Source organism: Corapipo altera, unplaced genomic scaffold, assembly GCF_003945725.1.
Source record: "Corapipo altera isolate COAL_440 unplaced genomic scaffold, ASM394572v1 61411, whole genome shotgun sequence".
In the NCBI taxonomy this organism is placed as follows: Eukaryota; Metazoa; Chordata; class Aves; order Passeriformes; family Pipridae; genus Corapipo; species Corapipo altera.
This window is the reverse complement of record NW_020884875.1, coordinates 23,053,621-23,075,366: the sequence shown is the minus strand read 5'-3', so window position 1 is coordinate 23,075,366 and position 21,746 is coordinate 23,053,621. Positions and strand designations below refer to the sequence as shown.

General features: G+C 38.0%; 1 protein-coding gene and 2 long non-coding RNA genes across 3 annotated transcripts in view; 1 reads left to right on the top strand and 2 right to left on the bottom strand.

Annotated features, from left to right (window-relative positions):
• Window positions 1-1,957, bottom strand: part of ADAMTSL1 (ADAMTS like 1) — a 393,783-nt gene extending 391,826 nt beyond the window's left edge. The window contains exon 1 of the mRNA XM_027634671.1: window positions 1,875-1,957. The gene's annotated coding sequence lies outside the window, so the exon portion shown is untranslated. The remainder of the gene's footprint in view (window positions 1-1,874) is intronic.
• Window positions 1,834-7,832, top strand: LOC113943208. The gene is made up of 3 exons (XR_003526234.1): window positions 1,834-2,347; window positions 5,904-5,960; window positions 7,752-7,832. It is a non-coding gene; the product is annotated as an uncharacterized LOC113943208 (long non-coding RNA).
• On the bottom strand, window positions 5,390-10,771 carry LOC113943206. Its single transcript, XR_003526232.1, has 4 exons — window positions 10,500-10,771; window positions 7,934-8,028; window positions 7,657-7,815; window positions 5,390-6,107 (listed from the first exon to the last, which is right to left on the bottom strand). It is a non-coding gene; the product is annotated as an uncharacterized LOC113943206 (long non-coding RNA).
• Window positions 10,772-21,746: the final 10,975 nt, after the last annotated feature.

Sequence of the window (21,746 nt, the reverse complement as noted above, 5' to 3'; positions counted from 1 at the left end):
TCTGCCATCACACCTACTATGGTCTTGTCAGTTTTATTCTTTTCCTCTGTAATTTTCATCCATCTTACTAAAATGTGCACAAATCAGTTTTAAGATGGAACATGAAAGCAAAGCTTTGAAATTATAAAACAACAAAGTCATGTCAGATCCAAGATATTTCTCCTGCTTCCTGATTTAATGAGCATAACCAGGGAAAAAGTGGCGCAGATAAGGCTTTCACACATGTTACTCATCCCCAAATTCCTTACTAGGTCTCTGGAGCAAATGTCAGCTTCACAGCTTGCTACGAATTATACTGCAAACTCTACTGATACGGAATGGGTTAAGAACCGACAAAATCAAGGTTACTGTTTGACCCACTAGTTCCCCTGGAGTGTCACTGTCACTACTTAGCAAAAAAACCCCAAACACAAAACAGGTAATTTATCAAGTTTGAATGCTTCCACAAACTTTGTTCCAAACTATGTCACTCTGGAGAATTTTCTGCATATGTTATTAAAGTCAAGGTTTGAAAGAATGCTGAATTCATATGATGCATGCTCTCTCCTACAGCATTTAACAGATAGCATGTCCCACTGATCTGTGTCCCAAAAGAAGGAGGACAAAGGGTACAGGAAAGTAGATATCACCGAAACATTCACTCCCATCTGTCTATTCAATAATTTACTCTCAGTAATGTCTTCTTAGTCCCCAAGTACTTTTCATCCTGCTTATCCCATTCCTATAACATATTTTGCAAAATACAAAGACACTCATCGACAAAACAGGGAGATGAAAATCCAAGTAATTTTTCACATGGTTGGTAGCAATTTTACCTAGGAACTTTTAAGTCTGCAAAGCCTACAACATTTTTGAACCATGAACTTACTAGTGTTTTCACTGCATAGCTGGAAACAGACCTTGATGAAAATTAAAAGATGTATAAAAACAAAAAGGAAAGGAAAACATATATATCAAAAAAAAGATGTCAGCTTGGGACTTGTCCCGCCTAAAGCCCTAAACTAATTCCAGCATCTTTAATTTTGAATAAGGACCAGAGTTTGACAAGCCCACCATGACATACAACACTCAGAACTGCAGCAGAGTACTCATATCACACGGAATAGGGATTAGAATTCTATTAGATCCAGACACTTTAATTAAGAGTTTGATTTTGGCAGGTTAGTATCCTTTAAATATATATTCTTATTTCAACATCTGTTTGAGTTGTACTATAACCTGCTTGGGACAAATCCACTGCCACACCATAACCTTTAGTACTCATTAGGAACTAAAGGCTCTTGTGGAATGCAGCAGTGTGCTGGGAACCTTTCTATCAATAGCTCAAAGTTCAAAAAACTGCCTTCATAAATGGAAATCCTTTTCCTTTGCATCTGAAAAGCAAAGAAGTTTAATTAAGAATGCAGTTGTCCCAGCCTAAAGAAAATACTCTTTTTTTTTCTTTTTTAATAAATAGTGTGGCATTCTTGACTCTACTAGATTATGTTAGAAAAAACAAAACAGTCACACCTTACCACTGCCTGTAAGCATTTTTGGTTACCTATTGATGCCTCAGAGCTCTTCGGAGTTTTTAATCACAACACTTGGTTTTCCCCCACAGCTTTGGGAAGTCCAGTTTCGGACCCCCAAAGCCGCCGTGGGCGCAGCCACCTACCGGGTAGGACAGCTCTCCGCCTCGGAGAGGAGTGGACTAGGGCACGAATGGTCCAGCCCCGGACCGCCCCTGGGCCCGCCCCACCTGCCGAGCTGGCAGTGCCCTGCCTGCTCGGGTTCCTGCTCCTAATGTTGCCATAGCAACGGGGTCCAGGAGTAGGCGAAAACCGGAAAGATACTTTTTGCAACAGCGAGAAGGGAAGCTCAGAAGGGAAGCTTACCCAAGACTGACTCTTGTGGTAACTGTCCCTATGGTGACCTGCGGAGGGGTACAGGAGGTTCGGAAGGCACTGTCCCACCACTGTGGCCCTCCCCTCGCCCGCTGGACTGTCTAACACAAAGGGGGGAGGGAGGGGAAGAAGAGTTAGTTGTTTTGGCCTGTGTGCTCTGGGCCTGTTCCAGGCTCACAGTCCATGGACATTCCTGCCCTCTGTGCCCTGATTCAGTTTGGGGGGCTGTGGCAAAACCATTGTTTTGCTTTCAATGTGACCTAACAATGTCTCAGAAGTTGACTGTCTGCAGAAAGTCTTATTTCAGCAGGCAGACTTGGAAATTGCGCCACCAGAACTGAGACTGAAAGTGGAAACAACTTTTATGCAGAAGCAAACAAATAAGTTGTTAAATGCCTTAACAACTGTAAGTCAGACACATTAAGACAAAAGGATTTGGACTGTAACAAGAATTCCTAAGATAGGTAAAAGCTTCCGTCACGGTAAAGAACTGTTGTAAGATCAACCTATGATCTCCAAAGGTGGTAATATAAGAATCAGACTGCAATTTGAATAATACTGTGAAAACACCAGACAGTGCCATGACTAATGTATGTGGGTTTTTTATCTTCTATCCTATGTTGCTGTTAGGCTTCTCTTACTGTTAGTTTAATTACAGTAGAATTGAAAGCTTATATTGCTTTTGCTATATTGACTGCTTTAAAGTTTGCAATGTTCATATTTGTATATGTTCTGTTCGAGCATGTGCCAGTTTAAAGGTAAACCAGCAGGGGAAATGAACCCGACTCAAAAGAGAGATTATAAATCAGAATAACAATTTAATAAAATGATACAATAAGTACGATTATACAGACAAACAAGTGGTTTTAACCCACAAAACCCAGCACCCTGGGGCATGAACAGAGTGGTGTTCGTTGTAAAAAGTTCAAAGTAAAAAGGAGAGGGGAAAACCTGTTGGTGAGAGTGCTGTTGCAGTGTGGTCAGGAGTGGTGATTGCAGTCTGGTCGAGGGTGGTGGTTGCAGTCTGGTTGAAAAGTAGTGGTTACAGTCCAGTCGAGAGTGGTGTTTGCAGTCTGGTTGAGAGCGGTGGTCTGCAGTCTTCCTCTGGATTCCACGAGTGGTTACAAAAGTCCCAAGACCCCAAGATTATATATCCTCCAGTTCAGGCAGGAATGCCCAGTACCTCCCTCAGGGTGGGGAGTTCCACGATGGGTGTGAAGACAGGAGCATCCTCTTATCTCACAGGCCTCTTAACACCCAGTTTATAGCCTGATGAGTCAGGCTGCTCTGGGCAGATGGTGTAAATGGTCTATTGATAACAGTTTCTGGGAAACGGCATGGAAGGCTATAGAATAGACAGTTTTGGGTTACACCCATACAGTGAGGAACTGGTCCCAGTTGTTCTAACTAGGACAGAGCACTTTAACAACATTTTGCAAACACTGTTCAGAATATCTGCGTCTCTTTGGCTACTGCATCTTGCGAAAGGGATGGTGTGGTGGGGAAATCCATATAGGATTTCATGTGATTGTGAGATCAAATTTATCTACCTTATGCATCTAAAATGCTTTGTCATTCAGTGTCATCTAGGAGTGTGTGAACGCTGAGTTTCACAGAAGAGTCCTGTGTTAGGACGGAAATCGGGGTGAGAAGGTGGTTGCAGCACTGCAACAGCACTGGTTCTGTGGACCTTCCCATGGCACCCTGAGACATGACTTGCATCTTGCCTGCAATCTTTGAGACAAACTGGTCTCAAACCCCATTGTTAGTGGGATGATTTGTTTAGATCACTTAAATGGTTTGCTTAGATTGCTTCCTAGCTTTGTAATACAAAGCTATTGTAATTGTAATGTATGTATTGTAATACAGCTCTTCTCTTGGTGTCCACATACACATACAGACACATATACATGAGTGCACCTAACCCAATACATGAGGATGCTTTTATCCATGGAGGCAAGAGGTACCTGCACTAGGACTCCATGAGGTAAAGATGATTGAGTGCAGTCTGGGGCAGACTGTGGCAGGATGGCCTGTCCCCTGATAAGGCCTGGAATCTGTCCAGAGAGTACAAGCTCTCTGCAATGAACTACTGGCACTTCCAGGGTGCTGTCTGGTGTTGCATTCAGACACAGCTTGCTTCTGGTAAGCTCCTAACTGGCCTATAGATCTATGACTGGCAGTTAATCACTGTATATTATAAAAGCTCGAGTTCCTCTCACACAGTCAAGATGCAGGAATTCCAAGTTTTGGGGTTCCTGTGAGATTGTCATCGGACAGAGAGTCACACTTCATTGCCTCACAAAGCACAAACAAACAGGGTTTGTCAAGAAACATCTATGATGTCGGTTCAGGTCCTGCATGTGGCCTTTTTAAAAGATCCACATACAATCCAAGGTGGAAAAACAACATGATCTCTACTCACATAAGGGAAGGTTAATCTGCAAAATTGTTGAATGGTTTAGACTCTGCTTTGCAGAAACTGCAGGGAATCATCATGTCATCTAGACCTCTGGGACTGGACACTCCTGTTCCTCTGTTCCAGCCCACAAACTATAAATACAAACTGTCCAGCCTATACTAAACAGTGGGACTAAAACCCCTGCAAGTCAAATGGAAAGAACTGTTTCAAGTTCTGCTGACCATCTCCATCGTGGTCAGAGCTGTTGGCAAAGAACCCTGGATTTGCTACCCAGAGGGAAGAAAGCCTCTGTTACAAACTGTTAAAATTATGTTTAAACTATTTTTCTGTGTGTATTGTCTAATACCACTGATAACTATGGATCGGGTTTAAAACCAAAATTTACATTTGATTTTAGTAAAAATGCATCCAATATTTTTCATGAAAGTGAGTGCTGGATTTGCACTATGGCTGAAATCTGGCAACAAGTTTAAATTCTCCACTGGATGATTCCTGAGAATGTCTCATTAGGTTTATGGAGACAACATCTATAAACTTACTTCATAGTTACCAACTGGACCTGGATAAAACAACTGTTTCTATTAGTGACACACATAATTAGTGTTTGTGTAATAGCTCATTACATGACCTGATGCTGTAGGTGTTGGTCATCCCTTCGGTATAATGCTAGGTGTAAGTGGTAGAGATTGGACAAGATCGAATTTTGTCCATCCCTAAAGGGGGGACTGATGCCTCAGAGTTTTTTGGATTTTTTAACTTTTGTAGATTTTAGAAGTAGTTGTGTAGTAAATGTAGCTGTATTATATCCCTTACCCTGAAACATAATAGTTACACACACCCAACCTTATTACGCCATTTCATATCAATCCCTCTAAATTCCGTTAGCATGTTTAGTCTTTTCAAGATAGTACTGTAGAAAAGCACTCTAGGCCTGGACCAGAAGGTATCACACAGACAGTGACCTTCAAGCCCAGAACTTTGGAGGAGCTCCAAGGACTATACATGCTGCAAAGAAGAAAAAGATAAGGAAGAAGAGGTCCCAAATGCCCCCAGACCCAATTCCCACAGGGGCATGTCAGGGGGCAGAACTGGGGGTGGACAGATCTGGGACCGGATGGACCTTATTATAAAAACATAGAACCACTGTATGGACACGTACGCATTATGTGTATTCCCTGGGGCCTGTAGGCTGATTAAAGGACCTACTCTCTTTATCTTATCTTGGCCTCTTTTTCTCTGCAGTCTCTCTTTAGGCAACACCACTGATCTGAATGGGACAAGGTGGGTGTAATAAGAGGAAAAGTTAAGGAAATGCTGGATTAAGGAGGACTTTGGCATAATTCAGTGGAATAACTGATGAGTTCTTAAAGAAAAAATAAAAAACTGGGATTAGCCTGAAAAAAATATTTGCACTACATAAATGATTCACAGTCCTATCTATATTGCCTTAAAGTGCTTAACCTAACAAAAAAGTTGTTTCATCTATGTTTCCAGAACTCATCGATTCTTAATAAAAAATGTTTGCCTCTGAAAATAAAATTTTGACATCTTGCATATTTTTAATATTTCTAATTCTTTTTATATTTTTTTAAATTTAGTAAGCCTGTTCTGGTTTATCCAGTTGCTTGTGTGGGGTATTAACTGCAGTTTGTAAGGTAGCTTTTTACAGAACTCAGGTTGGATGTCAAATTCTATTTAGGTCTTCAAAAGAGTCAGGCTTGGATCCAATCCCTGAGAAAAGAACACTCTTACTTACGCTCTTAACTTGTGATTAAAGTGTGCACATGGGTGTCATAGACGTTCTACCAAAAAAAAAAAAAAAAGATCTTTACTTAATTCAACTTCTGCTTCCATTTTCAACAAATGACACATGCAGTAAAGGACAATTAGAACCTCTGTCAAAATGTTGCAACAAATGATTAATTACTGCAGGTAAGAAAACATAACATTATTACTTCTCTGTGTTAAAAGATTACTGTATTCTTAACTTTCTGATTCCTGCTTGTACTGACTTGTCACCGTTTTGCCAATGGAGATTACATGCTCTGTTCATAAGAACTGCAAAACACAGTACACCTTCCATGCCACAGAAGTCTAGGGTATGTGAACCGTTTTTCCACTATCAGCAATAACTACCAGTTGTGCTTCATATATTAAGAACTGTCAAAGAAGTACCAAATTAAAAAAAAAAAAGGAGTAACACGAGTGTACTTGCAGTAGATTACACAAATAGTCCATTCACATTTTTCCTCACAGCTAACTGCCAGCAGAAAGTTGAGGACGTGGTTCTGATTTAAATAATGAATTTTGTCAGCTTGTATTACCAGTCCTTTGTTTTTATTTTGCCAAAAAAAATAATTGTTGAGAACCTTATTCTTAAGTTCATTGCATCAATTCACCTCTTGTGAAAGCCATTTTATGTACAGAACTTATTGTATGTGGAACACAACTATTTCCCAGATAACCTTTTGCAGTTCATGCTTTTTACTATGATCTTATGTGAACCATGCATTCTTCATCCTGTGTCAATGATTAAACCAAGTCATTTTTCTCTGCAATTTTTTCCATGGTGCTTTCTGTTGTCAGTTCTGTTACCTCCCTGAAAGAGTATTTATGCCAATTAGCAAAACAAATGGAAAGGCTGCTACATTGCTAGCCAAGACTCTCAACGATACTTCAGTGGGCCCCAAAGTGTACTTTTTATAGTGTTTCTCCCACCTATGGACACGTTTGAAATCAATTTTCTGGAGTGATATAGTTACATTACACAGATTTGCTCACCATATGGGCAATCATACTTCTTGATGAAAAATGGTATACGCTAGCTATATAATCAAAAGAAAGCTATACGGATTCCAAGGGGTAAGGAAATTTTAGCATTTTATTTGACTGAACCACACATTCATCACCCTCAGAGATATGTGTCCTGCCAGTGTGAAGTTGCTTCTCCACATAAATCCATAAATAATTATTTAAACTGCATATGACCTGTCTCTGCCAATCTTCTTTCCCTTGTCCTCTAATTCCTACCAGAGTTACCTGACTTGCTAATGAAGACAAAAATATATTCATACATCTGTCGTATCTATTGCCACATTTAAAGGCTCCTGATTACCTTCTAGTGCTTCCTCCCAGGTTTGAAATTTCTTAGACATGGTATACACATCATATTTTATGTACTGCTACTGTCCTTGGGATTTCCTTCCCTCCGGTATAAGTTCCTGCCACAGTCAGTAATCTTGCCACATGCAAGCTCATTCATATACTTAGCCCATGGAATGTGGTTTATACAGCTATATCTATCTATGCTCTTGTTAAAGTAGGTAACAAACTACTCTAGCTATTACTAACCTGGTGTAAGAAAGACATTGAGAAAATAAGGATAGTCTTCTCCTGAGGTCGAAAAATTAATATCACCATTAACACAGGTATCCATCTGTGTAAAGGGGCTACTGAAATGGTCAGTCTCTGAAGATAATCTCAAAAAATTTCTTCTGCTTGAAGAGTGATCTTCTCAGACAGTGGAGAGAGAAAAGAAAGGGAAGAAAAGGAAGAAGTCATCCTGTACCTAATTTTAATATAACCATTTTTTTAATAAAAAATATTATCTTGACCAATAACTGCTTACCCACTGTTCAAGTCATAGCAAGTGGATTTGAAGAATGCAACATTTCACTTTTGCCCAGAGCAAAATAATCAAAAGGCTAGGCTCTTCAGACAGACCTTAAAAATAATGGTTTCGATAATATAATTTTAACAGGTTAAAACATGACCTTAAGTACTAGTTAGCAAGAACTGACAACTATTCAGAATATAGACATAGCAAATTTTTTCTTTTTTAATGACTGAATCTGATTTGAGACTTCAAAGTCAATGTGAGAAAGAACCTTTCCCTTCTAAGGAATTAATACGACAGATAAAATGTATTCATGATTACAGCTCATTCCAACTGTTAGGTCAAAAATTTCAGAATGTTTTTTTTTCCTATCAGAAAAAAAAAACAAAACATGATTATTTGAAATTTAAACAGACCAGATTCATATTCCTGTGATGCTTACAAAACAATTCAGTGCCCTCTGCACCAGCATGTGGCCTCACAAGGTGCCACCAGGTCACAGATTTAGAGTGGTTAATCGCAAAGATGCCAGAAGTTAACCTGCATGTGCTAAATTAGGAAGGTAGTATTCCTAAGCTTACCGTATACTGAAGAGAGCAAAATAGGCACTTTCAGAAAACTATTCACACGTTCCATAAGGTGCATAAACCCACATGCTTCTGACATAACAGGGAGCCTAGAAAATTCTTTCCCAGTTTCACAATTAACCAAAATGAATGACCGTTCCATCACAGCTTCCGTCTTTAGCAACAAAGAACCATACTATAAGACTTTGCAATAGCAGTTATAAGTGACAGCTTACAAATGAACAGGAGAAAGAGATTTTAAACTCCTCACTGTGCACATCTTTCTCATTCCTCTGGCTATTCTGTAATGGGTGCTCTTCTTTCTCTTACTGTGAAACAAGAGAACCATTCCGGATGTGGAAAACTCTCAAAATAAAAGTATTGGCAAACCAAAGTTTTTAAATTTATATAAAATGTTTTTGACAAACAGACATTAGGTAAAAATTGAAAATATGATAGATAGGAACCTCTGGTTAACTCATTTTTTATGAAGAATATGTAAATAAAGACGCATTTTGTTTAACTGATAAGATCTTAGATTCAAAGTAATCTCTCATCCACTTATAATCAATGTTAGGCATTTATAGCAACTTTTTAATAAGAGTGGAAAATCCATTTGAACAAAGAAAATCTATCACATAAGGACAATTAAGACTAAAATCCATACTGGCCTTACACAGAACATGATGCTAATGATTGCTTTAAGAAAATGTTTTTTCCTGTGAAATGAAGAAAATCGTATCTGTGTTTATGTTATATATCATGTGTCATAAGACAGTTTGATTAAATTAATTACTTCTATTCCTTTTGAAATGTGTTTTCTTCTAAAAATGCATACGCACACACACACTCCTTGGGGCTTAACTTAATCAGTACTGCATCTGAGTATCACTGAATGGTAACCAGAAGACTGATAAGAAAGCAAACCAAAGTAATGTCTTCAGTTATGTATTCACAATAAATAGAAGAAGAAGAGTAAATATAAGATATGAATAATTGAAAAAAAAAGCCTTTCTATGCCCTCTTGCCCAGCATCACATTTAGAGTCTCCAATTTTCCTATTATCTAGGCTCTAACTAAACTTTAAACATTTTACTGGCAAGAAATTAAAGTGTAGTATACATTAAGCAGATATAAGTGCAGAGACAAGCAGTATATTTTTCTGTAAAATGAAAATACCCTTTCACTGAGGACTGGGAGTGGTAACACCCTTCCACTGACGTCAGTAAAAAGGGAAAGTTAAATCATGAACAGACGTTAAAAATCAATTTGGCTACTTCTGGCAGGTGAAGTCAGATATTTTATTATAAAAATGATAAATCTTCTGGCTCTTTCTTTCAATAAATTGATTTTAGGAAATAAGGAGTGATAAGGGAATTTTATGAAGTATAAACAGTATATATTATAAATAATAACACATGGCCCTAGAGCAAATGCTCTTGTGATTGATCACAGCAGCTGAATCCCTCAAGTGGCTTACAGCATAGTCTTATTGGGATCATCTATTGTACGATCCATATGTTAACTAGATAACTGCCTAGTGTGGAAAATTTATAAAGTTAAGGCTAATGAAACCAGTCTTGTTTGCTGGATTTATTTCTCACTGCAGAGATGATGTAAATGGATAGCAGCACATCGCATGTCTTCAAGGGAGCTAACCCTACCTAATTCAGATTTGCAACTCTCAAAAAGCAAAGAATAGCTCTAATTTCACCTTCAGAATGCAATGGGGAGAAATACAAGCCAGAAAGCACACTTTGTCTGCACCTGCCGTTTCTACATGTATCAGCACAGTTCCCAGAAGTGAACACTGCCATGTTTCAGAGCACAGGGATGCAGTGGCTAACACCAGACAATACTGATTCAATGCCACTCCAGTGAGTGAATGGTCTCAACAAGAGTTACTGTTCTAGTGTCCCAAAACAGTTTGCGCAGCCCATGTAATTCAAGCAATGATGCAAAAGCACAATGCCAGATGCCCATGTGGAAATTTCAATAAAAAGCAAACTTACAAGATCCTCCCAGCTATCACAGCAGTTTTTTCTACGCAAACTTGTTATGGGAGCAACCTAGTTTCAGCTCCCTGTGGCTAAGTCAGCACTTGTTTTCACTTTTTAACAGTGAGTTTATGGATCTTGACTGCTGACATCTGTTTTAGAGAGGAAAAGGAAAACTGGTCCCTAACATTCCCAAAGGCTGAAAAGCAAAACCAGGAATGCTCGTGAGAAAATTGAAAGCAGATTGCTGTATGGGCTCAACTGCCATGGATTTTGGAGCTAGTAGGCCCTGCTCTTACCAGGTGTTACTACAGAAACTACTTAAAACATAGCTTGCTGCTACCTCAGTAGTAGCTTACAGGTAATTAGGTCTGAAAAAAACAAGAAGAAAGTGTTGGCTTGATACGCTAGCACAGAAAATGACAGTGTGACCTCCTTCCATCATTAGCAAGGCTGCATATCATCACATAAGAAGAAACTGTTCATTCAAGTTGTTTGAGATGTCCACACATACCTTATCTGGGAAGCATTACCTGTTTTCATACACAGAGCAGTGAATGAAATAAACTACTCCCGCAACAGACAATCTATGCTGCATTAATGGACAAATTGTGAATTTCGGATGGAGGAAACAATATTTTTTTCCTTTTCATATTTTAGCATATTACTATTTTCCTTTATAAGCTTTCTAGTTGTGTTGGTGCCAAATATGTTATGAGGTAATATTTGCTCCAGATAAGTCTTCAATTCAAGTCATCCGTCAAAGAGAAAAGTCAAATAATGGTGCTGCTTCCATCCCTGATCCTTGAACAATCTACGGTATCTTTATCGCCCCCCCTACATTTGCTTGCCCTGGAAAAGCAATTGAGGAGATCACATTGAAAAGTTTTCTATCCATCTTTGTCAAGACACAGACTTGAACACAAAACTGAAGATATTAAAATAGCTCTTCTTCACCATTTTATCTAAGCCAAAGACATTCCCCATCAAGCTATCTTACAGTTGACTGAACTCTCCACAAACACATGGAAGGAATTTACATATGGTCAGTTGACACTACCCCTCTCTCAACTCTCCTTATGTTCAGATGGATAGTGACTTTCAACTGATGTCTGGTGATTTTTAACCATTATTCCTTCCTCCTGCCAACTCCAGTCACATATTTGCATTGTACAAATAATTTTAATTTCTTTTCTATTTTGTGTTTAGAATCACAGAATCTTGGAATCAATCACAGAATTACAGAATCAGAGAACAGTCTGGATTGGCCTCTTTTAGGTACTGTAAAGCAGCTATAAGGTCTCCACAGAGCCTTTTCTTCTGCCAGCTGAACAGCCACAACCCTCTCAGTCTGTTTTCACAGGACAAGCGCTCCAGCTCTCTGGCCATGTTTGTTGCCATCTCTCTAACAGGTCCATGTCTTTCGCATGCTGAGAGCCCCAAAGCTGGATACAGTATTCCACGTGCAGCCTCACAGCAGTGGAGTAGAAGGGGGAAAATCACTTCCCTGTACCTGCTGGCCACACTTCGTTTGATCCAGCCCAGGATACAGCTGGCTTCCTGGGCTGCAAGCAGACATTGCCTGGTCACATGCAGTTTTTCAGCCATCAGCACTCCCAAGTTCTTCTCTACAGGGCTGTTCTCAATCCCTTCATTTCCCAGACAGCATTAAATTCTCAATCCCTTCATTCCCCAGACAGCACTAAGTTCACAGGAGGATCAGGAGGGCCTTTCATGTTCTTAAAAAGTAGTAATGCAGAGCACATGCAGATCAAATATAGGATGATACGGTATTACAAGAACTATCCTATCCACCATTATTTTAGCAGTCCTATCCTTTTGGGAATATAGGAGATATGAAAATTAAATAACCTTCATACACCTGTTTATTGTCTCTGTAATGTCTCAGAGAATAAAATATCAGAAGTACATATTGTAACTGCCACACTGATTAAAAGCACTGTTTACCACTTTTCAAAGAAATCTGTATTTTCATAGTCCATAAGTCTTCCATAGAAATGACTGCTGATCGCCCTATTATTAAATGACATTAAAATGAGTATTCATAGAGCATTAGACAACTTTGACACTTAGAAATTATATTTCCCCCAGCTAGAGGCAAGAAACCAAAAGTTTCATCTAAAACTTACTAAGAAAAATGTTTATCCTCTTTTATAACCAAACTTTATTTTGAATATCCTTCAATATCAAGCTATTTTTCATAGACATAAAATGAGTAGTACCATCTACGTTTGCACATCATATATATACATTTATAGAAAAAAGGATTCTTAAGACTCACTCTGCCTGTATCAGAATTTTTAAACACACACAAATATATATATAAGTATAAATATATGTGTGTGTGTGTGTGTGTATGCACATTCCTTTAAAGAGTGTTGTTAGAAGGGGTGTTCAGTTTGTCTTATTTATTTTACTTGAAAAAGACATCTGTGCTAAAGTCTGAACCAGTAAGGTCACAAAACACGCAGTACATGAACGTACCCACCATACCATACATGGTGATTTTGGCATGTTGGCTCAGTCAACTCTGGTGGTTGCTCCCAGCTAACATTCCAACGAACAGAAAACCTTTTCACAAAAAATGAAACTAAGCATGCTTAAAGAACTACAGAAAAACTAACAAATGCAAATAATAAAATCCAGATCTAATATAGCCTACTCTTCAAATTGTTCAGTACACTTTTAATTTCATGCAACACAGTATCATCTAAAAACAGGATTCTGAAGCACTGGAATCAAAAGTCTCGATCTCTTTGAATGAAGCAATGATTACTAAATACTGTTATTTCCTTGCTTAGCTGATCTAAACAGTGTTCCTAGACAATACAGAATGGTTTCCAAGAAGAAAAAACATGTGCAAACCTGCTTTTCTGCTTTCCCACCTACTTAAAAGGGCATCACATACCTTACAGGGTCAAAATATGCATCTTTGGCTAATTGCCTGCATTCTGGAATGTGTACTTCATTAGTTTTATCTAATTTTTCCCCTTGTGGTTAAATTTGTCTCCTCCTGATACAGACCATCATACAGAATTCCTTATATGCTCACATACTTAATATATGGGCAATCAGTGTGTGGGGTTTAGACACATGTGGCTTATGAACAGCTCTCTTGCTACCAGCTAATTCACAGGAGCAGCAGCAGACCTCCACTAACATGGGGACTACTACATAATTCAAATTTCCAGACAGGGTATAAAAAATCCCAGGATAAACCAGGATCCCAGTCCCAGGACTGTCCCAGGACAGGGTCCTTGAGGAGTTGCACACTCACTCCCTTGCCTCTCAGGTCTGCTCACCAAGATTTCTGGGATGTGTTTGTGGCTCATAACAAGATGAATTTACCATATAACCACGAGCTAGTGAAGCTGCCACTGCCATTTCCCAGTTTATATAATCTTATTGTAAAATAAAACTCTCTTGTACCATGTCAAAATGTCATGCCTTCTGTAAGAGGTAGATAGTATTGGTTTTGAGCAACAATGTAATTGCTATGTAATAAAAAATAAGTAATCCTGGGTCAATATATGGGCATTATGCATAGCTAACTTTCAAATTTCAACGGAAGTCTCTGCCTAGCTACAGACTTTTTGGGAAACATTCTATCATGTCAATAAAGCATACAGTGAGATTAAGATAATAAAAAAGGAGTTTGATTCCTAACTACAGAGTCCCATTTTCATTATATATAGCAATTGTCTACAAAAGCCAATTAAGTTCTGACTAGTATTAATATAATTTTCATTTATTTTGCCTTGGATACAAAAAAAAGACCAAAACCAAACACAAAATGGACACTAGTCAAACCATACAGTTTTGCTTATAATTTTTGTCTCCTTTGGTTTCTTCTGTCCCTTTAGATTGTCTATGTTTATTGCTCACTTACATGCCATTCCATTATATCTCCTCATCTTTGCTCTTTTCATGTACAGGCATATATATATGTTTCCCTTGCTATTGCTTGTTTGCTGGTGACTTTGACCCACAATGTGCTCCTCTTTTCTCTTCTAGTCATAGGACTTCAAACGTACACAAGCCACCACCTTCTAATTTTTAGGTCTCCAGGACAAGATACTCTATTAAAAAAAAACCCTATTCTAAACTCCCGTGAAATTGTGCCAGTGCATGTGCAGGATTTGAGGTGAGAGTGGAGATGCTAAGAACATGAAAAAAAAACCAGTAGAGAAAATAATGTCAACATTGCAGAGTTTGAGTTTTTATATCAACAGTGCCCATGCATCATTGCATTAAAGTACCACTTAATTCATACCTGGATAAATCAAGTATAAATGTGGTTCCCAGATCTTCAGTGATCATTAATTTATTTCAGATTATGGTTATTAATCCAATTGTCTTTAGATATTTTGTATATTGTATCTTTTAATATAGTAAGAAAACACCGAAATCCTTTAACAGGACTATGACAGTTTCTGATGAAGACAACAAAAATATTTTTTCAAATATAAATGCATGCACCGGTAATTTGCTTTCATTAGAAAACAAAAGCTTAATGGAAGATTCAAAAATTATTAATCTTCCATTAATAAATTATCTGTCATGTTTCTTTTTACTGAAGAAAATACAGTTATAGAGAACACATGTAATTGTCCAAGCCATTCTAAATAAGCTGCAAAAGACTGATTAACAGAATTAATTATGGTGTGAAATTTTATGACCATACTAATCAAGACAGGCAGTTTTGAGAGCCCATGACAATGGATAATAAAAAAGTTGAAAACAAATTATTTACCAAAATCAATTACCTGACATACAGAGGAGATCCACTTGGTGGTACTTCTTTTGGTAGGGCTATCAGAACAGGGCTGGATAGAATCATGTGGGTATGAATTTCACATAAGGGATCAGTTTCAGAAGACTCCATAGCTTGTTGACCACACACATACAACCAAACGCCTGGAAACAACAGTTAGATACATATCTTTTGCACAAAGTACCTAAGGTTACAAACTGGTCCACTTTCTGAGGAAGGGAATAATTGAACGTATCCGTAGCACCCCTATGACAAAAATTTTTTTAAATGGAACTTCCCAGATGATCTTGAGAAAAGGACAGGCATGCTAAACCAAAGTAGTTTATGAACGAGCAAAATGACACAACTAAGGATCAGGGAAGTAATTAAGTAAACAGCAACACTTGCACATGCAGCTCAACATCCTTGGAGCCATGGCAAATGTTCAGAGCTTCAGAGAAATGGGGGAGGGGGGGGGGAACAAGTAGAGGGAGAAATAAATAAGATGCATCAGGAGAGGATGTAAATAATTCTTATAAGATTCTGTAGATAAGTAGCCTGTTATACAGGGTTAAGAAGGAAAAAAAATCCTCACTGGTTTTGTACAATTAATATCATTAAATCTTTGTATTAAACTTTCCTTTCAGCAAAACATAGAGTGTTACTGTAGGAAACAATGTGTGTTTTTGCTGGTAGATTTGAAGAGGTAGAAAATGAAGAAGAGAGAGAAGCATGAGAAAAGCCATGTCTATACAAAGTGAAATGGTTACAGCAGTTCTGTGAAAGTAAGAGACTGCCAACATTAATCCATTTTCCCTTCCTTCCTTCCTTTTTTCCCCCTTTTCCCCCTTTTCTTCCTTTCTTCTCTTTCTTCCCTTTCTTTCGTTTCTTTCTTAACTTAATGTATCAATTGTTAGCCAAGACAAGTCCAAGCCTAAAAGCTGCATCAGAACAAATAAATATTTCATTAAAGGCTTGGGGAAAAAAAAAGGACATACCTATTCAAAAAGATAAAGGAACAACATAAGGAATTATTTAAGTGTTTATCATATTGAACTTCTGGTTACTTTCTCAGCTAATTGTTTCTGTCCATACTTTCCTCAAATTCCTTTTCTAATGTGCAATGTATTATTCCACATAACTATTCAAAACACTCCCATGAGATTCCCATGTCTGCTTCTGAATGATGCTAGATGAATTCTTAAATTGAAAATCCAGGGTTATCCTCTATTCTGTTCTTGTACAACTTTCTCTGAACAACTTTTCTCATTTTTAGAATTTTCTCTTTCTTGGAAATGAAACAGTATTTTCCAAAGATGGAGATGACCTTGTTAAATAAATCCCTGGTTTTGCAAGCATTTGTATCTGGTAGTACTATGGCAACATTCATGGCATAGACACCATATTTAAGGAAACTCTTCCAAACAGTATCTACACACTCCAATCAGGAAATGGCATAGAATGACTTTTATTTTGTTTGCTTTCTTTGTTTCTTTGCTGTTTCAGTTTTCTTAAGTAGTTTACCACTGGAGTTAAGAATAATAAACATGTATTACCCAGGTTCATTTACTATTGTGATTTATGTAAATTAAGTTTTCCAAAGGCAAATTTATTCTCTTTGACCACTTAATTAAAAATAGGACTTGTATGTTTAATCATTATAACCCAAGAAGTCAAACTATTTGTTGCTGTGAAATTTGAAATTGTGTGTTTCATAGTCTGGCTACATTGTACTTAATTATTTAAAAATACTTTCAAATTAATTCTGCCTTAATTCTGCCTGGAAAGGAACAGTTCCAAACACTCACTGTTTAGGGCTCCACAGATGGTTTGCACCCCTTTATTTAAACACAAACAAACAAACAAACAAACAAAAACAACAAAACCCTGTCATGAGCATACCTCTTGCTGCACTCCTGAGAGACATGAAACAAGATGAAGTCATTTGAAGTTCTAATCCATGTAATTTCATTCTCTCCCCATTGCTATAAGGGAGAATCCTTAGCATTTCTGAACATAATGATCTGTGATTTCTAAGAAACAAGTCATGCCAAGAGCATAAGGGCAAGGCTCAGCTCTTAAACAGTTAACAAAAAAAGCTCTAATTGAGTTCCTCCTACTTTCACAACTTTGAAGATTTAGTATCAAGTGAAGATGAGGAACACAAACAACATGTTAAACATGAAAAACAAAATTAAAAATCTGACAATTTTAGAATCCACCCTTTTGGACCAGAAGCACGCAAAACCATGCCTTAGCAACGACACGGGAGGTATATTCAGGTTGCCACATGACCATATACTCATTCTGGTCATTCTAGTACACACTGAATATGACTGAAACTGTCTTGAATTTTAAAATACAGTGTAAGTTATTTGTCCTTTTTAGAAGTTAGACATCACAATATATCCCCAAACTTCTAAGAAAACAGGATTCTTTGAATCCCTAGGCTTTAGATTTCAGATTAAGTGGGAAAACTTCTATCAGGTTGAATTAAGTTACATGTTATCTTCATCTCATAGGACCAACTGAACCTTCCTAATTAGGACATTTTACAATGCGGTCTTTTATGTGGGCATTTTGGAATACTTAGAGAAAACAGAAGTAAAAACCCTTTTAAAACAAAATAAATATGAACAGCATGAAGTGCTTCCCAAGTACTCCTCAGCAGTTTAAAAGAAAACAAAAATCCTCCTACTTCACTAAAATAGGATGTAATAGACAAAAGTAATTGCTGTAAACATTATTTTGGCCTTAGGATATTTGACATTCTGTGCTTTTTATGCAATCAAGGATCTATTCTCAATTCCAAGTTCATAATAGATGCCACTATTCAGACAAAGACTTCCTACTGCAAGAATTGCAAATGTGCCAAAAACTTGTATTTGAGAAATGAAGCGCAGCTGTCAAGTTCTATATCCCCACTGCCAATCTTAGTCACAGTAAGGTTTCTGTATTACACAGACAACCAGCTAGACACATACACAAATATGGAGAATTGTAGATGGAATTTTTCATGAAAGTGGTGTCTTCAGAAGAAAGGCTGCCTTGTCAGTGCTTTGGTTTCTGTCTTCTGTATTTCAGCTATGCTACAAAGGGTTGACAAAAGCATTAAAGCACAATAAAAGAAGAAGAACTTTCCTCCTAATTTTGTTTTAGAACTCGCTTTTGGACCATGATTTTACCCAGCATTACAGACAAATTTATCAGTAGCTGTAAACTTGGAAAAAGCTGGATATCATGACTAAAGCAGGGATAATGATGGCAAGTACACCGAGAAGGATTTTGAAAGATACGTGCCCATGACTGCTTCTTTATACAATGCAGTCTTGGGGGCGGAGACATATAATCTTATTATTACACTTAAGAAGAATGCTCCCAGCAGATGCTAAGTTGAATTTCAGAGCTGACGTGCAAAAATCTAGCTTCAGCTATTTCAGACATCATTTTCAGGTGTTAATCCTGTAATCCGAAAACACTCAGCTAGCAAAAATGCAGCTAACAGAGATTCTGCCATTAAAGCCTGTGGTTTTCCCAGTTGTTACTCAAAGTGCAATATTTTCTGAGCTATTTTGTAAAGAACTAGGTTGTGTTGTGCCATGTACTTCCTAAAGAACACACAAATTTCTGATTTGAAATCATACAACAAATATAAAGGACACAAGAAAATATAAGTTCTCATCTCTTTTACAACTGGAAGAGCTGTATAAAGAGTGTAAAATATAAGGTACTTTAGAGACATTAGAAATTCAAGACCTCAGCTTGATCCTGTGGCAGGATCCATGAACAAAATATCACTTTCTGCGAGCAGAGTTGTATGGGGGCAGGACAAAACGTCTGGAGGTAAAAGGTTTTTAAGAGGTTCTAGTTAACAGGCCCAAGGAAAATGCTAGTGAGATGCAGGTCCAACATCCTCCTTGCATTCGCACATTTCTCCATTCACCACTGTTTAACGGATATGCAAAAGACAAGCAGCAATCTTTTTTCATGTGTCGCTGTTGAAAGTGTTTCCCTCTCTTGACACAGAAACAGTCAACATACAGAATGCTGTCTTACTCATCCAACATACAGGTAAGTGTTTGAAATGGAGGATAATATTTTAAATTGGTTATCACAATTTAATTTCATTAAACACACGAAAAATTCTACCTCTTTTCTTTGAGTTGTAAATACATGACTATTTATTTCCCTTATTGTCTTCTTCACTAATCTGCTTCCTCTTTTTTTTTCTCCACATTCAACCTGTTTTGGTACTTGCATCCTTTCCTAAGTAGTCCATATCAACCCTGTCTCCTTATTTCAAGATACAGCACTCAAAGAAGTGAACCTTCACATCCTACTCTACTGACCCAAAACACACAAAGAACGAGATTTTTCTGCAATTGACTATCTCTTCTCATTCCCCATAAAGGATCAAACCATCAGCCAAATACAAAATTGAGCTTTCTCCTACTACACAATATGTAACTGTGTGCCCCACTCCATCCCAGTTATCAAACACACACACACATGCAAAACACTGACCTGCAGCCTTTCAAGAATAACATTAAATAGAAAAGTATCTAATATAGTTATACATTACAAGAGGAATTCTCCCTTAAATTGGAAAATTATGGATCTCTTTGTTTCTGATATAGCAGCTAGTAAGTCTATTCTGTGACTTGACAGTGCAACAGCAGAATCAAAATTTTACTTGTCCACTTTTATTAGTCCTTTTTTATTACATACTTATCTTACTGCTATTCAAAATATTTTCTGTCTATTTTCAGTAACGTTCCAATAAGTATATTAATTTAAAACTTTATGCTGTCTTTGCAGCTAACTTTTAAATTTTGTTTAAAAATAAACAGACACCTCTGTGGTCCAGGAAAATTTTTTTTTGTAGGAGGAAAAATAAGAAATTGTTTTCATCTGCTCTTTCACAAATGCTTAGAGGAAGAAACACACAGATTATCAATAGTTTGGGATTTCTGGCCCCAGGGCTGGATGCAATACTCCATGTGGGATCTCACCAGAGCAGAGGGGGATAATCATCTCCCTTGACCTGCTACTCATGCTGCTTTTCATGAAGCTGCAGATACAGCTGACTTTCTGGGCTGTGAGAGCATGTTGCTGGGTCATACACAGTTTTTCATCCACCAGTATCCCTAAGTCCTCCTCAGGCTGCTCTCAATCGATTCTCTGCCAAGCCTGTACCTATGGATGGGATTGCCCCAACTCAGATGCAGGACTTTGCACTCAGCCTTGTTGAATTTCATGAGGTTCACACGGGCCCAGCTCTCAAGCCTGTCAAGATTCCTCTGGATGACACCCCTCCAGCATTTTTACCACACCATACAGCTTGGTGTCATTAGCACACTTGCTGAGGATACACTTAGTCCCATATCTGTGTCCCCAAAAAAGACATAAAATAATACTGGTCCCAGTACTGACCCCCAAAGAACATCACACATCACTGGTCTCCACCTTGACAGTAGGTCTTTCACCACAACTCTGGAGTGTGCTCAGAGAAGGGCAATGCAGATGGTGAAGAGTCTAGAGAGTAATTCATATGAGGAGCAGCTGAGGGAGCTGGGGTTGTTTAGCCTACATATAAAGGCAGCTGAGGGGAGGCTTTACTGCTCTAAACAACCAGCTGAGAGGAGGTTGTAGCAAGTTGGGGGTCGATCTCTTTTCACAGGCAACTCGTAGGACAAGAGGACACAGCCTCAAGCTGCTCCAGAGCGGTTCAGGTTGGACATTAGGAAGAATTTTTTTATGGAAAGAGTTGTCAAGGGTGGAGTCACCATCCCTGGAGGTGTTCAAGAAATGACATGGCACTTAGTGCATGGTCTAGTTGCAAGGTGGTGATTGGTCAAAGGTTGGAGTCGATGACCTTAGAGGTCTTTTCCTACCTAAGTAATTCTATGATTCTACCAATGCAACCATCCAGCCAATTATTACCCACTGAGTGGTCCATCCATTAAACTAACGTCTCTCCAGTGTAGAGACAAGGATTTTGTGCACAACGCTATCAAATGCTTTACAGCAATCTGGGGTGTCAGTCACTCTACCGTTATCCACCAGAAGGCCATGACTGCAAGACTTGCAATAAGAATGAAATATATAAACTTCAACTTTCAGCTGCATGATCACAGCAACATCTTCATAACAGAGTACTATAACTATTTTGAAAATCATACTTCTGCAAAATTGCTTGCCCACACCTAATAGATGCCTTTTTTTTTCTGTGGGAATGATTAAATACTTTCAGAGAGTAAAAGACAAAAAAATAAATGCAAAAAATAAACTTTTCCATCCCCTCTTTTTTAACTGAAATTCATTCACTGAGTGTTGGATGCAATTTGACTACAGGAACAAAAAATGTATCCTAAGGTTGGTTTCATCAGATGCAAAAAATATTTTAACCCCCACATTAGTCACAAGAGCTGTAAGAAACCCAAACAAACAAAACCAAAACCACTCTAAAATCAAGTAAACAAAAGCTA